We start from the raw sequence: 13,152 nt of genomic DNA, 5'->3' as shown, positions 1-13,152 counted from the left end.
TATGGGCAGTGGGGAGGTGGAGGTGGTGGTTTCCAGGGGAAGGGGCATCATAAAGAAGCAAAATGGCAGGTGTCCATACAGTCCACCGTTTGTTTGCCCAACACATATACATTATTTCCTATTATATGATTCCAAAAAGGCCCTCATCTACATAATCCAATCATGCCACTATACAAATGCCAATAAATTTGCCTCCTTTCCAGTGAAGAACAATTCAGTGACACATCCAGCTGCTGCTTCTGGAGATCATAGCACAGATCAGGACCACTGTTCTTCAGATATAGGTTCTCCAGGTAATGTCCCTTCGTGCTCTAGTGAGGTCTCCATGAGGTATGAAATGTGGCTTCTAATAATCCCACTACCTTTTAACTGCCTTTGAACTATCTTTAAACTACTCCCCCTATGAAAAAGTCCTGATATGTAGAGATAGAAGAAATAGAGAATAAAAAGGGGTGAAAAGGAAGCACTGTGCATTGGTCACTAATCCAGAGCATCATCTACTGTAGATGTTTTCGGCCATGAGTAATAATGAAATGATAGGACTAGCAAATCTCATGGCATCTGTTTGTTGACTTGCTCCTTTGGGTGTGGAGTTCCTTGGTTGGCCAGTCTGGCTGCCTTAATTTTTGCCCACAAGGTAGAGATCCCTTATCCAGTGTTTCGAGAGGGTCATTATGGAGGATTTCTCTGTGCGGCACTGTACTGATTAGCACTACACCTTCTGGTGGTGGTTTACAGATTATCCTGGGATTGAACAATCACAGAGCTCTACACTTAGGAGGACTGGATAAGGGCTTTTCCCTCAACAGATTATGCAATTATTTTAAAACCATAATCAGCTGCCTATCAATTTTATTTGGAGAAACTCCATTTGCTAATAACATGTTTGATTGGTTCTAAGGTGCACTTTTCCCCCCCAGTTTAAACAAATATGTAATCAGAATGTGTCTCACAATTAATAGCATGTAATCATTTTTTCGCCTCTTCTTTTTTTTTCTTTTTCTTTTTTTTATTATTATACTTTAAGTTTTAGGGTACATGTGCACAATGTGCAGTTTTGTTACATATGTATACATGTGCCATGTTGGTGTGCTGCACCCATTAACTTGTCATTTACATTAGGTATATCTCCTAATGCTATCCCTCCCCCTCTCCCAACCCCACAACAGGCCCCGGTGTGTGATGTTCCCCTTCCTGTGTCCAAGTGTTCTCATTGTTCAATTCCCACCTATGAGTGAGAGCACGCGATGTTTGGTTTTTTGTCCTTGCGATAGTTTGCTGAGAATGATGGTTTCCAGCTTCATCCATGTCCCTACAAAGGACATGAACTCATCATTTTTAATGGCTGCATAGTATTCCATGGTGTATATGTGCCACATTTTCTTAATCCAGTCTATCATTGTTGGACATTTGGGTTGGTTCCAGGTCTTTGCTATTGTGAATAGTGCCGCAGTAAACATACATGTGCATGTGTCTTTATAGCAGCATGATTTATAATCCTTTGGGTATATACTCAGTAATGGGATGGCTGGGTCAAATGGTATTTCTAGTTCTAGATCCCTGAGGAATCGCCACACTGTCTTCCACAATGGTTGAACCAGTTTCCAGTCCCACCAACAGCGTAAAAGTGTTCCTATTTCTCCACATCCTCTCCAGCACCTGTTGTTTCCTGACTTTTTAATGATCGCCATTCTAATTGGTGTGAGATGGTATCTCATTGTGGTTTTGATTTGCATTTCTCTGATGGCCAGTGATGATGAGCATTTTTTCATGTGCCTTTTGGCTGCATAAATGTCTTCTTTTGAGAAGTGTCTGTTCATATCCTTCGCCCACTTGTTGATGGGGTTGTTTTTTTCTTGTAAATTTGTTTGAGTTCTTTGTAGATTCTGGATATTAGCCCTTTGTCAGAGGAGTAGATTGCAAAAATTTTCTCCCATTCTGTAGGTTGCCTGTTCACTCTGATGGTAGTTTCTTTTGCTGTGCAGAAGCTCTTTAGTTTAATTAGATCCCATTTGTCAGTTTTGGATTTGTTGCCATTGCTTTTGGTGTTTTAGACATGAAGTCCTTGCCCATGGCTGTGTCCTGAATGGTATTGCCTAGGTTTTCTTCTAGGGTTTTTATGGTTTTAGGTCTAACATTTAAGTCTTTAATCCATCTTGAATTAATTTTTGTGTAAGGTGTAAGGAAGGGATCCAGTTTCAGCTTTCTACATATGGCTAGCCAGTTTTCCTATCACCATTGGTTAAATAGAGAATCCTTTCCCCATTTCTTGTTTTTGTCAGGTTTGTCAAAGATCAGATAGTTGTAGATGTGTGGTATTATTTCTGAGGGCTCTGTTCTGTTCCATTGATCTATATCTCTGTTTTGGTACCAGTACCATGCTGTTTTGGTTACTGTAGCCTTGTAGTATAGTTTGAAGTCAGGTAGCGTGATGCCTTCAGCTTTGTTCTTTTGGCTTAGGATTGACTTGGCAATGCGGGCTCTTTTTTGGTTCCATATGAACTTTAAAGTAGTTTTTTTCCAATTCTGTGAAGAAAGTCATTGGTAGCTTGATGGGGATGGCATTGAATCTATAAATTACCTTGGGCAGTATGGCCATTTTCACGATATTGATTCTTCCTATCCATGAGCATGGAATGTTCTTCCATTTGTTTGTATCCTCTTTTATTTCGTTGAGCAGTGGTTTGTAGTTCTCCTTGAAGAGGTCCTTCACATCCCTTGTAAGTTGGATTCCTAGGTATTTTATTATGTTTGAAGCAATTGTGAATGGGAGTTCACTCATGACTTGGCTCTCTGTCTGTTATTGGTGTATAAGAATGCTTGTGATTTTTGCACATTGATTTTGTATCCTGAGACTTTGCTGAAGTTGCTTATCAGCTTAAGGAGATTTGGGGCTGAGATGATGGGGTTTTCTAGATATACAATCATGTCATCTGCAAACAGGGACAATTTGACTTCCTCTTTTCCTAATTGAATACCCTTTATTTCTTTCTCCTGCCTGATTGCCCTGGCCAGAACTTCCAACACTATGTTGAATAGGAGTGGTGAGAGAGAGCATCCCTGTCTTGTGCCAGTTTTCCAAGGGAATGCTTCCAGTTTTTGCCCATTCAGTATGATATTGGCTGTGGGTTTGTCATAGATAGCTCTTATTATTTTGAGATATGTCCCATCAATACCTAATTTATTGAGAGTTTTTAGCATGAAGGGCTGTTGAATTTTGTCAAAGGCCTTTTCTGCATCTATTGAGATAATCATGTGGTTTTTGTCCTTGGTTCTGTTTATATGCTGGATTACATTTATTGATTTGCATATGTTGAACCAGCCTTGCATCCCAGGGATGAAGCCCACTTGATCATGGTGGATAAGCTTTTTGATGTGCTGCTGGATTTGGTTTGCCAGTATTTTATTGAGGATTTTTGCATCGATGTTCATCAGGGATATTGGTCTAAAATTCTCTTTTTTTGTTGTGTTTCTACCAGGCTTTGGTATCAGGATGATGCTGGCCTCAGAAAATGAGTTAGGGAGGATTCCCTCTTTTTCTATTGATTGGAATAGTTTCAGAAGGAATGGTACCAGCTCCTCCTTGTACCTCTGGTAGAATTTGGCTGTGCATCCATCTCGTCCTGGACTTTTTTTGGTTGGTAAGGTATTAATTATTGCCTCAATTTCAGAGCCTGTTATTGGTCTATTCAGAGATTCAACTTCTTCCTGGTTTAGTCTTGGGAGAGTGTATGTGTCGAGGAATTTATCCATTTCTTCTAGATTTTCTAGTTTATTTGCGTAGGTGTGTTTATAGTATTCTCTGATGGTAGTTTGTATTTCTGTGGGATCGGTGGTGATATCCCCTTTATCATTTTTTATTGCGTCTATTTGATTCTTCTCTTTTTTCTTCTTTATTAGTCTTGCTAGCGGTCTATCAATTTTGTTGATCTTTTCAAAAAACCAGCTCCTGGATTCATTGATTTTTTGAATGGCTTTTTGTGTCTTTATCTCCTTCAGTTCTGCTCTGATCTTAGTTATTTCTTGCCTTCTGCAAGCTTTTGAATGTGTTTGCTCTTGCTTCTCTAGTTCTTTTAATTGTGATGTTAGGGTGTCAATTTTAGATCTTTCCTGCTTTCTCTTGTGGGCATTTAGTGCTATAAATTTCCCTCTACACACTGCTTTAAATGTGTCCCAGAGATTCTGATATGTTGTGTCTTTGTTCTCGTTGATTTCAAAGAACATCTTTATTTCTGCCTTCATTTCATTGTGTACCCAGTAGTCATTCAGGAGCAGGTTGTTCAGTTTCCATGTAGTTGAACAGTTTTGAGTGAGTTTCTTAATCCTGAGTTCTAGTTTGATTGCACTGTGGTCTGAGAGACAGTTTGTTATAATTTCTGTTCTTTTACATTTGCTGATGAGTGCTTTACTTCCAACTATGTGATCAATTTTGGAGTAAGTGCAATGTGGTGCTGAGAAGAATGTATATTCTGTTGATTTGGGGTGGAGAGTTCTGTAGATGTCTATTAGGTCCGCTTGGTGCAGAGCTGAGTTCAATTTCTGGGTATCCTTGTTAACGTTCTGTCTCGTTGATCTGTCTAATATTGACAGTGGGGTGTTAAAGCCTCCCGTTATTATTGTGTGGGAGTCTAAGTCTCTTTGTAGTCTCTAAGGACTTCCTTTATGAATCTGGGTGCTCCTGTATTGGGTGTATATATATTTAGGATAGTTAGCTCCTCTTGTTGAATTGCTCCCTTTACCATTATGTAATGGCCTTGTCTCTTTTGATCTTTGTTGGTTTAAAGTCTGTTTTATCAGAGACTAGGATTGCAACCCCTGCCTTTTTTTGTTTTCCATTTGCTTGGTAGATCTTCCTCCATCCCTTTATTTTGAGCCTATGTGTGTCTCTGCACATGAGGTGGGTTTCCTGAATACAGCACGCTGATGGGTCTTGACTCTTTATCCAATTTGCCAGTCTGTGTCTTTTAACGGGAGCATTTAGCCCATTTACATTTAAGGTTAATATTGTTATGTGTGAATTTGATCCTGTCATTATGATGTTAGCTGGTTATTTTGCTCGTTAGTTGATGCAGTTTCTTCCTAGCATCGATGGTCTTTACAATTTGGCACGTTTTTGCAGTGGCTGGTACCGGTTGTTCCTTTCCATGTTTAGTGCTTCCTTGAGGAGCTCTTTTAGGGCAGGCCTGGTGGTGACAAAATCTCTCAGCATTTGCTTGTCTGTAAAGTATTTTATTTCTCCTTCAGTTATGAAGCTTAGTTTAGCTGGATATGAAATTCTGGGTTGAAAATTCTTTTCTTTAAGAATGTCAGATATTGGCCCCCACTCTCTTCTGGCTTGTAGAGTTTCTGCCGAGAGATCAGCTGTTAGTCTGATGGGCTTCCCTTTGTGGGTAACCCAACCTTTCTCTCTGGCCGCCCTTAATATTTTTTCCTTCATTTCAACTTTGGTGAATCTGACAATTATGTGTCTCGGAGTTGCTCTTCTCGAGGAGTATCTTTGTGGCATTCTCTGTATTTCCTGAATTTGAATGTTGGCTTGCCTTGCTAGATTGGGGAAATTCTCCTGGATAATATCCTGCAGAGTGTTTTCCAACTTGGTTCCATTCTCCCCGTCACTTTCACGTACACCAATCAGACGTAAATTTGGTCTTTTCCCATAGTCCTATATTTCTTGGAGGCTTTGTTCGTTTCTTTTTGTTCTTTTTTCTCTAAACTTCTCTTCTCGCTTCATTTCATTCATTTGATCTTCCATCACTGATACCCTTTCTTCCAGTTGATCAAATCGGCTACTGAAGCTTGTGCATTTGCCACATAGTTCTTGTGCCATGGTTTTTAGCTCCATCCGGTCCTTTAAGGACTTCTCTGCATTGGTTATTCTAGTTAGCCATTCGTCTAATCTTTTTTCAAGGTTTTTAACTTCTTTGCATTGGGTTCGAACTTCCTCCTTTAGCTCGGAGAAGTTTGATCATCTGTAGCCTTCTTCTCTCAACTCATCAAAGTCATTCTCCGTCCAGCTTTGTTCCATTGTTGGTGAGGAGCTACATTCCTTTGGAGGAGGAGAGGTGCTCTCATTTTTAGAATTTTCAGTTTTTCTGCTCTGTTTTTTTCCCCATCTTTGTGGTTTTATCTACCTTTGGTCTTTGATGATGGTGACATACAGATGGGGTTTTGGTGTGGATGTCCTTTCTGTTTGTTAGTTTTCCTTCTAACAGTCAGGACCCTCAGCTGCAGGTCTGTTGGAGTTTGCTGGAGGTCGACTCCAGAACCTGTTTGCCTGGGTATCAGCAGCGGAGGCTGCAGAACAGTGAATATTGGTGAACAGCGAATATTGGTGAACAGCAAGTGTTGCTGCCTGATCGTTCCTCTGGAAGTTTTGTCTCAGAGGGGTACCCGGGCGTGTGAGGTGTCAGTCTGCCCCTACTGGAGGGTGCCTCCCAGTTAGGCTACTCGGGGGTCAGGGACCCACTTGAGGAAGCAGTCTGTCCGTTCTCAGATCTCAAGCTCTGTGCTGGGAGAACCACTACTCTCTTCCGAGCTGTCAGACAGGGACATTTAAGTCTGCAGAGGTTTCTGCTGCCTTTTGTTCAGCTATGCCCTGCCCCCAGAGGTGGAGTCTACAGAGGCAGGCACGCCTCCTTGAGCTGTGGTGGGCTCCACCCAGTTCAAGTTTCCCTTCCTGGAAGCTTTGTTTCCCTACTCAAGCCTCAGCAATGGCAGGCGCCCCTCCCCCAGCCTGGCTGCCGCGAGTTGCAGTTCGATCTCAGACTGCTGTGCTAGCAATGAATGAGGCTCTGTGAGCGTAGGACCCTCCAAGCCAGGCGTGGGATATAATCTCCTGGTGTGCCGTTTGCTAAGACCATCGGAAAAGCGCAGTATTAGGGTGGGAGTGACCCGATTTTCCAGGTGCCATTTGTCCCTCCTTCCCTTGGCTAGGAAAGGGAATTCCCTGACCCCTTGCACTTCCCGGGTGAGGCGATGCCTCGCCCTGCTTTGGCTCACGCTCGGTGTGCTGCACCCACTGTCCTGCACCCACTGTCTGAAAATCCCCAGTGAGAGGAACCCAGTACCTCAGTTGGAAATGCAGAAATCACCCGTCTTCTGCATCGCTCACGCTGGGAGCTGTAGACTGGAGCTGTTCCTATTCGGCCATCTTCCTTTTTTCTTTTATTTATTTATTTATTTTTGAGACAGGGTCTCGCTCTGTCACCCAGGTTGGAGTGCAGTGGCACAATCTCAGCTCATCACAACCTCTGCCTCCTGTGTTGAAGCGATTCTCCTGCCTCAGCCTCCTGAGTAGCTGGGACTACAGGCATGCACCACCATGCCTGGCTAATTTTTGTATTTTTTTGTAGAGTCAGGGTTTCACCATGCCAGCCAGGCTGGTTTCGAACTCCTGATCCGCCTGCCTTGGCCTCCACAGTGCTGGTATTACAGGCAAGAGCCACTACACCCAGCCCTCTTTTTTCTTAGTCGTTTATAAAATAACTTGCCTCTTATAATCAATGGAATCTGAGATTATTAAGTATAGTAATTTTATCAGTCAGGGTTCTTTTTCACAAGTAATAGAATCCATTCTGGATAAAGCAGAAAAAGGATTTGTTAGAAAAGATTATTTAGCTCAAAACTGTTAGGAGGGCTGGGGAAATGGACTTGAGGCTAAGATCCTAGAACAACACCCAAATCATACCACACACCTGATGGGGAAACCACAGCCATTTCCACTCCGAATACTAAGTACCAAGACTTCAATTTGATTGCCAATTTTACAAGCTGTATGGCCCTTCTGTGATAGGAACTCAATATTGCAACCACTGGGAAACCACTGCTGTTGCCGCTACCACCCCCAAAAGCTGGACACTTGTGTTACTACCGGCAACAGCAGAAATCGAAGCCCTGTGTCTAACCTGCTTTCTACCTATATCAATCAGGATTAGCTAGGTAACACAGTAGTTACAAACAACCTTCAAATCTTACTGACTTAAAACAAGAAAAAATGTATTTCTTCCTCATGCCATAGTTCCAGCATGAGTGGGGTGGGAGGTGGGGTGGGGAAGTCTTGCTCACTGCGGCCACTCAAGCATCCAGGCTGCTGGAGGCTCCACCATCTTGTGATGATGCTGCCTTCTTGACCTTCTTGACATGAGCTTTCAGGGTTTGCCGTGGCAGGAGAAAAAAGTAAGGAGAAGAATACACTGGCTTCTGCTCACATTGCATTGATCAAAACAAATCTCACAGCCATACCTGACATCAAGGGACAGGAGAAGTACAGTCTTCCTGGTACTCAGAAGGAGAGGAGACCCAGAAATATTGGTGAAGTTTAGTGTTTCCCTCACTCATTTTTCTCACTTCCAAATGGAAGTCTCACGTGGGTGAAGTATCATCCCTGTAAACAATTGTATGTGGTGAATTTCAGTTCTGACTTCTATACTGAGTAGGCTGGAATTTGAAATGACTATTTTCCCATATTAAAAAAACTGTATGAAAGGTGAAGGACATCCATGAATACATTTCTACTACCATAATCAATACCAGAATTTTACAGAATCACGCTTCTAGAATCTCTAGGTTTACCAAGATGATTCAGGGCCGGAGCACACTTTTGGAGCAATTTCTCTTTTTTAGCTCTATGTCTGGGTCTTTTTCAGTCCCTCTGACTATGCCTTGTGGCTTCATAGGAAATCGAAGGCTGGACTAGAAGGGCTGGGATCCTTTCTTTTTCCACCTGCCCTGGAATGATGCCCTTGCTTCGCCCCATTCCAGTCAATGCACTTTACAATGGGAGGCACCATCACATTTGCCTGGCAAGGTGGGGACGAGAAGGGCTTTCCAATGCCGAATCTTCCAGCGTAAGTCCTGATTGCTAGGCTCTCACAGTTTCCTAATCAGAGTAGTAACATTAGAGAGCAGCAAATAACCCAGCTCCTGAAATTCAGCAAGGCACATAATTATCTTACTCCTAGTAATCTGAGGTCAAGGCTGAAACAAATTTCCTTATCCAAGTAAAATGCCTACTCTCTTGTCCCCTAACTGTGCACAGACTACCCATTTTGAATAACTCATTTTTGTTGTCTTGATTTTTTGTTACCATATTTTCTCTTTTTTTTTTTTTTTTTTTTTGAGACAGTCTCACGTTGTCACCCAAGCTGGAGTGCAGTGGGGCGATCTCGGCTCGCTGCAACCTCTGCCTCCTGGGTTCAAGCAATTCTCCTGCCTCAGCCCTCCCAAGTAGCTGGGATTATAGGTGCCCGCCACCACGCCCGGCTAATTTTTAAATTTTTAGTAGAGACGGGGTTTCGACATATTGGCCAGGCTGGTCTGGAACTCCTGACCTCAAGTCATCCACCCGTCTTGGCCTCCAAAAGTGCTGGGATTACAGGCGTGAGCCACTGCACCTGGCCTATTAACATATTTTCAAGTGCTTCAGCTTCAGTCGGCATATGAGCTAAGACACAAGAGACAACAGGTGCTAGTTCAACTAATTGCTTTGCTATGACATAAAAAGGACTTCCAGGTTCCCAGGCTGGGATTAGGAGATTCTTACTGCCCCTCTACACATCTCAACTTAGTTCCTCACTTTAAGTTCTATCATTTAGAATACTTTGGTCCTGATACCTGATTTCCTAACTTGAACTAGTTTAGGCAAAGGGGGCATTTATTTTCAGAAAACTATAGTGTTTCATAGAGTCCTAGTGCAAGAATATGGCTGGAACTTGGGAACAACTGGATCTGGCAATCCGAATGTCATCAGGACTCTCTACTGCTCATCTACGTGCCTTTCTGCTTGCTTCCTCTCTCTCCCTCTCTCTCTCTCTGTCCTTCTCTCTCTCCCTCCCGAACTCTCCCTCCTTCCCTCTTTTCCTTCATCCTTCAACCTCCCTCTCTAGTCTACATAATAATAAACCCAGCTCCTGACAATTATCAAACTTTGCAGCTTACAAACCAGGTACCCAAGAAGATGTTGGCTCTTTTTCAGTTCCAGCTCCAGCTTATCCTTCTAAGTTTCAGTTCCATAATTCCTCAGGACTTGCTCTCATCAGCCCGGCTTTGGACAGATGCCATCCCCTGCACCAGTAATCTGTTGGGGAGGTCATAAGGCCAGGGCTTCCATGATAACCACAAGAATGGTTCCCACCAGAAGGGGATGCCTTCCAGACATAACATAAAGGAGTCCACCATGCTAACTTTTATGGATGCAGGGTAAAGATAAATCTGCAAAGTAGATAAGGAAGGATATGTCAGAGATGCAGAAGGAAAACTAGGGGAGACCATAATTTTAGGGAAGCCAAGATAGACAGAGGTTCAAGAAGGAAGGAAGGGGTCACTACTCCAAAATTTCAAAGACAGTTGCAGTTATTGTAGAAAAGGGACCATGGGACTTAAGAATAAGGAGATTCTTGATTATCCTGACAAGGAGTAGTTCCAGTGGGCAGTAGGAAATGGAAATGGGGTATGTAGTGAAAGCCAGAGTTTAGTGGTTTCCAGAGTGAGTAAGAGGTAGATATAGGCTGGGAGCCGTGGCTCATGCCTGTAATCCTAGCACTTTGGAAGGCTGAGGTTGGAGGATCACTTGAGGCCAGGAGTTTGAGACCAGCCTGGGTAACATAGCAAGAACCTGACTCTGCAAAAAATATATATATATAAAAATTAGCCAGGCGTGGTGGTGCACACCTGTAATCCCAGCTACCCAGAAAGCTGATGAGGGAGGATTGCCTGAGCCTAGCAGTTGGTGACTGCAGTGAGCCATGATCATGCCACTGAACTCCAGCCTGGGTGACAGAGTGAGACTCTGTCTAAAAAAAAAGAAAGTAGATACAACATAGACGATTCTTTCAAGAGAATTGACTGATTGACTGTGAAAATTGGAAGGAGAATAGATCAGAAAGATGGAGTCAGAGGAAGTTTTTTTTATTTTTTTATTTTAAATACTTAATGTTTCTGACATGGAATGTTTAAATACTGGTGGGATGGAATCATGAGAAAAGATATAATTGATGATAGCTATTTTTGTTAGCTATCTCCCATCTCCCCTGGGCTGGAAGGGCCAGGAACAGGAGATAAGGCCCAGGCTAAAGGTGTGAACCATTTCAACTTTTTTCCCAAGCCACACTGGAAAGTAGGGCAAAGAGAAGAGGTGCCTGTCCTCAGCACTGGATGAGCCAGGTTGGGGCCCAGGGCACACCCAGGGGCCTGGGATTGTGTGGAGAACAAATAGTCCCAAGGCTGGAGCCAGTCCTCTGCGGTGGGGGAAGGGTGGGTACAGAGCAGCTACATCCAGTGACAGGCAAACTTGCCACAGGCTCCGACTTCCCCATCTCAAAACCCTCCCTGTCGCTTCTCTGCCCACCTACTACTCAGTGTCCCTGCCTAGCTGCCACCTGTTGTCTCAGCTCTACTTTCCCGCCTCCCGTCACTCCCCAGCTGCTGCCCCTGCCTTCTGCTCTCACCATCCCTGAAGCTGGCTCACCAAGGTCACTTTCACCTCCTTGTCACTTCCAGTGAATACCTTTTAGTCCTGATCTGTGTTGACTACTTGGCAGCCTTGAGGCTGTTGGTCCTCTTTTGAAACTCTGTCTTCCCGTGTCCTCCATGAAGCTGTTCTCTCTGGGAACATTTATTCCTCTTCCTAAAACAACTCCTTTATTAAGCACCTAATCTCTGTCGGGGCTTTACATTCATTATAGATAATCCTCACCTGGATGCAAGATGGGTCCATGAGACAGATGAGGAAACTGAGGCTCAAGATGGTCAAGGGGTTTTTCTAAGGCCCCTTGGCAGCAGGTGATAGAGCCTGGATTAGAACCGAAATTTGCTGCGCTGCCTTCAACTCCAGCTTGTTGTCTCCCTTACCTCTTGGGCCGCTCCTCAGCTTCTTTGGTGGGCTGTGCTCTCAGCCCCCACCCTCTTCTCCTCACAACTCAAGTGAGCACCTCTGTGTCTGTGGCTTCCATGACCATTTTTCTTTTTTCTTTTTCTTTTTCTTTTTTATTTGAGACGGAGTCTCACTCTGTTGCCCAGGCTGGAGTGCAGTGGCGCGATCTGGGCTCAACCTCCACCTTGGTGGCAACCTCTGCCTCCCAGGTTCAAGCAATTCTCGTGCCTCAGCCTCGCGAGTAGCTGGGATTACAGGCGTGCACCACCACCCCTGGCTAATTTTTGTATTTTTAGTAGAGTCGGGGTTTTACCGTGTTGGCCAGGCTGGTCTCAAACTTCTGACCTCAAGTTATCAGCCTGCCTCGGCCTCCCAAAGTGCTGGGACTACAGGTATGAGCCACTGTGCCCAGCCAGTGCCCATTTTTGTGCTGACAATGCTTTAATACTAACCCAGACCTTACTCCCAAGTCCCAGACTGGTATGCATTGTTGTTGTGGCTGCTGCTATTGTCATTAAGAACTAAGATTCATGGAGTGTTTATAACATGGCAGGTACCACGCCAGTTTCTTTATATACATTAAATCCTTACAACGGCTGGGTGTGGTGGCTCACGCCTGTAATCCCAGCACTGTGGGAGGCCAAGGCGAGCAGCTTGAGCCCAGGAGTTTGAGATCAGCCTGGGCAACATGGCAAAATCCCGTCTCTACAAAAAATACAAATATTAGCCAGGCATGATGGCGCACACTTGTAGTCCCAGCTACTCGGGAGGCTGAGGTGGGAGGATCCCTTGAGTCCGGGAGGTGGAGGTCGCAGTGAGCCAAAATTGCACTGCACTCCAGCCTGGCTAAGAGTGAGACCCTGTCTGAAAAATGAAATAAAATAAAAAATAAAAATCCTTACAACAACCCAATGAGGTAATTACTATTATCCGATTTTCCACTGAAGGAAACTGAGCATTAAAGAGATTAATCAGGCTGGGCGCCATGGCTCACGCCTGTAATGCTAGCACTTTGGGAGGCCGAGGCGGGTGGATTGCCTGAGCTCAGGAGTTTGAGACCATCCTGGGCAACATGATGAAACCTCGTCTCTACTAAAAATACAAAAAATTAGCTGGGGGTGGTGGCGCATGCCTGTAATCCCAGCTACTTGGGAGGCTGAGGCACGAGAATTACTTCAAACCAGGAAGTGGAGGTTGCAGTGAGCCAAGATTGCGCCATTGCACTCCAGCCTGGGTGACAGAGCGAGGACTGGAAAAAAAAAAAAAGAGATTAATAAACTTGT

The sequence above is a fragment of the Pongo abelii genome, chromosome 13 (genome assembly GCF_028885655.2).
Source record: "Pongo abelii isolate AG06213 chromosome 13, NHGRI_mPonAbe1-v2.0_pri, whole genome shotgun sequence".
NCBI classification, from domain to species: domain Eukaryota; kingdom Metazoa; phylum Chordata; class Mammalia; order Primates; family Hominidae; genus Pongo; species Pongo abelii.
The sequence above is the reverse complement of the archived record's forward strand: the minus strand, read 5'-3'. Positions refer to the sequence as shown.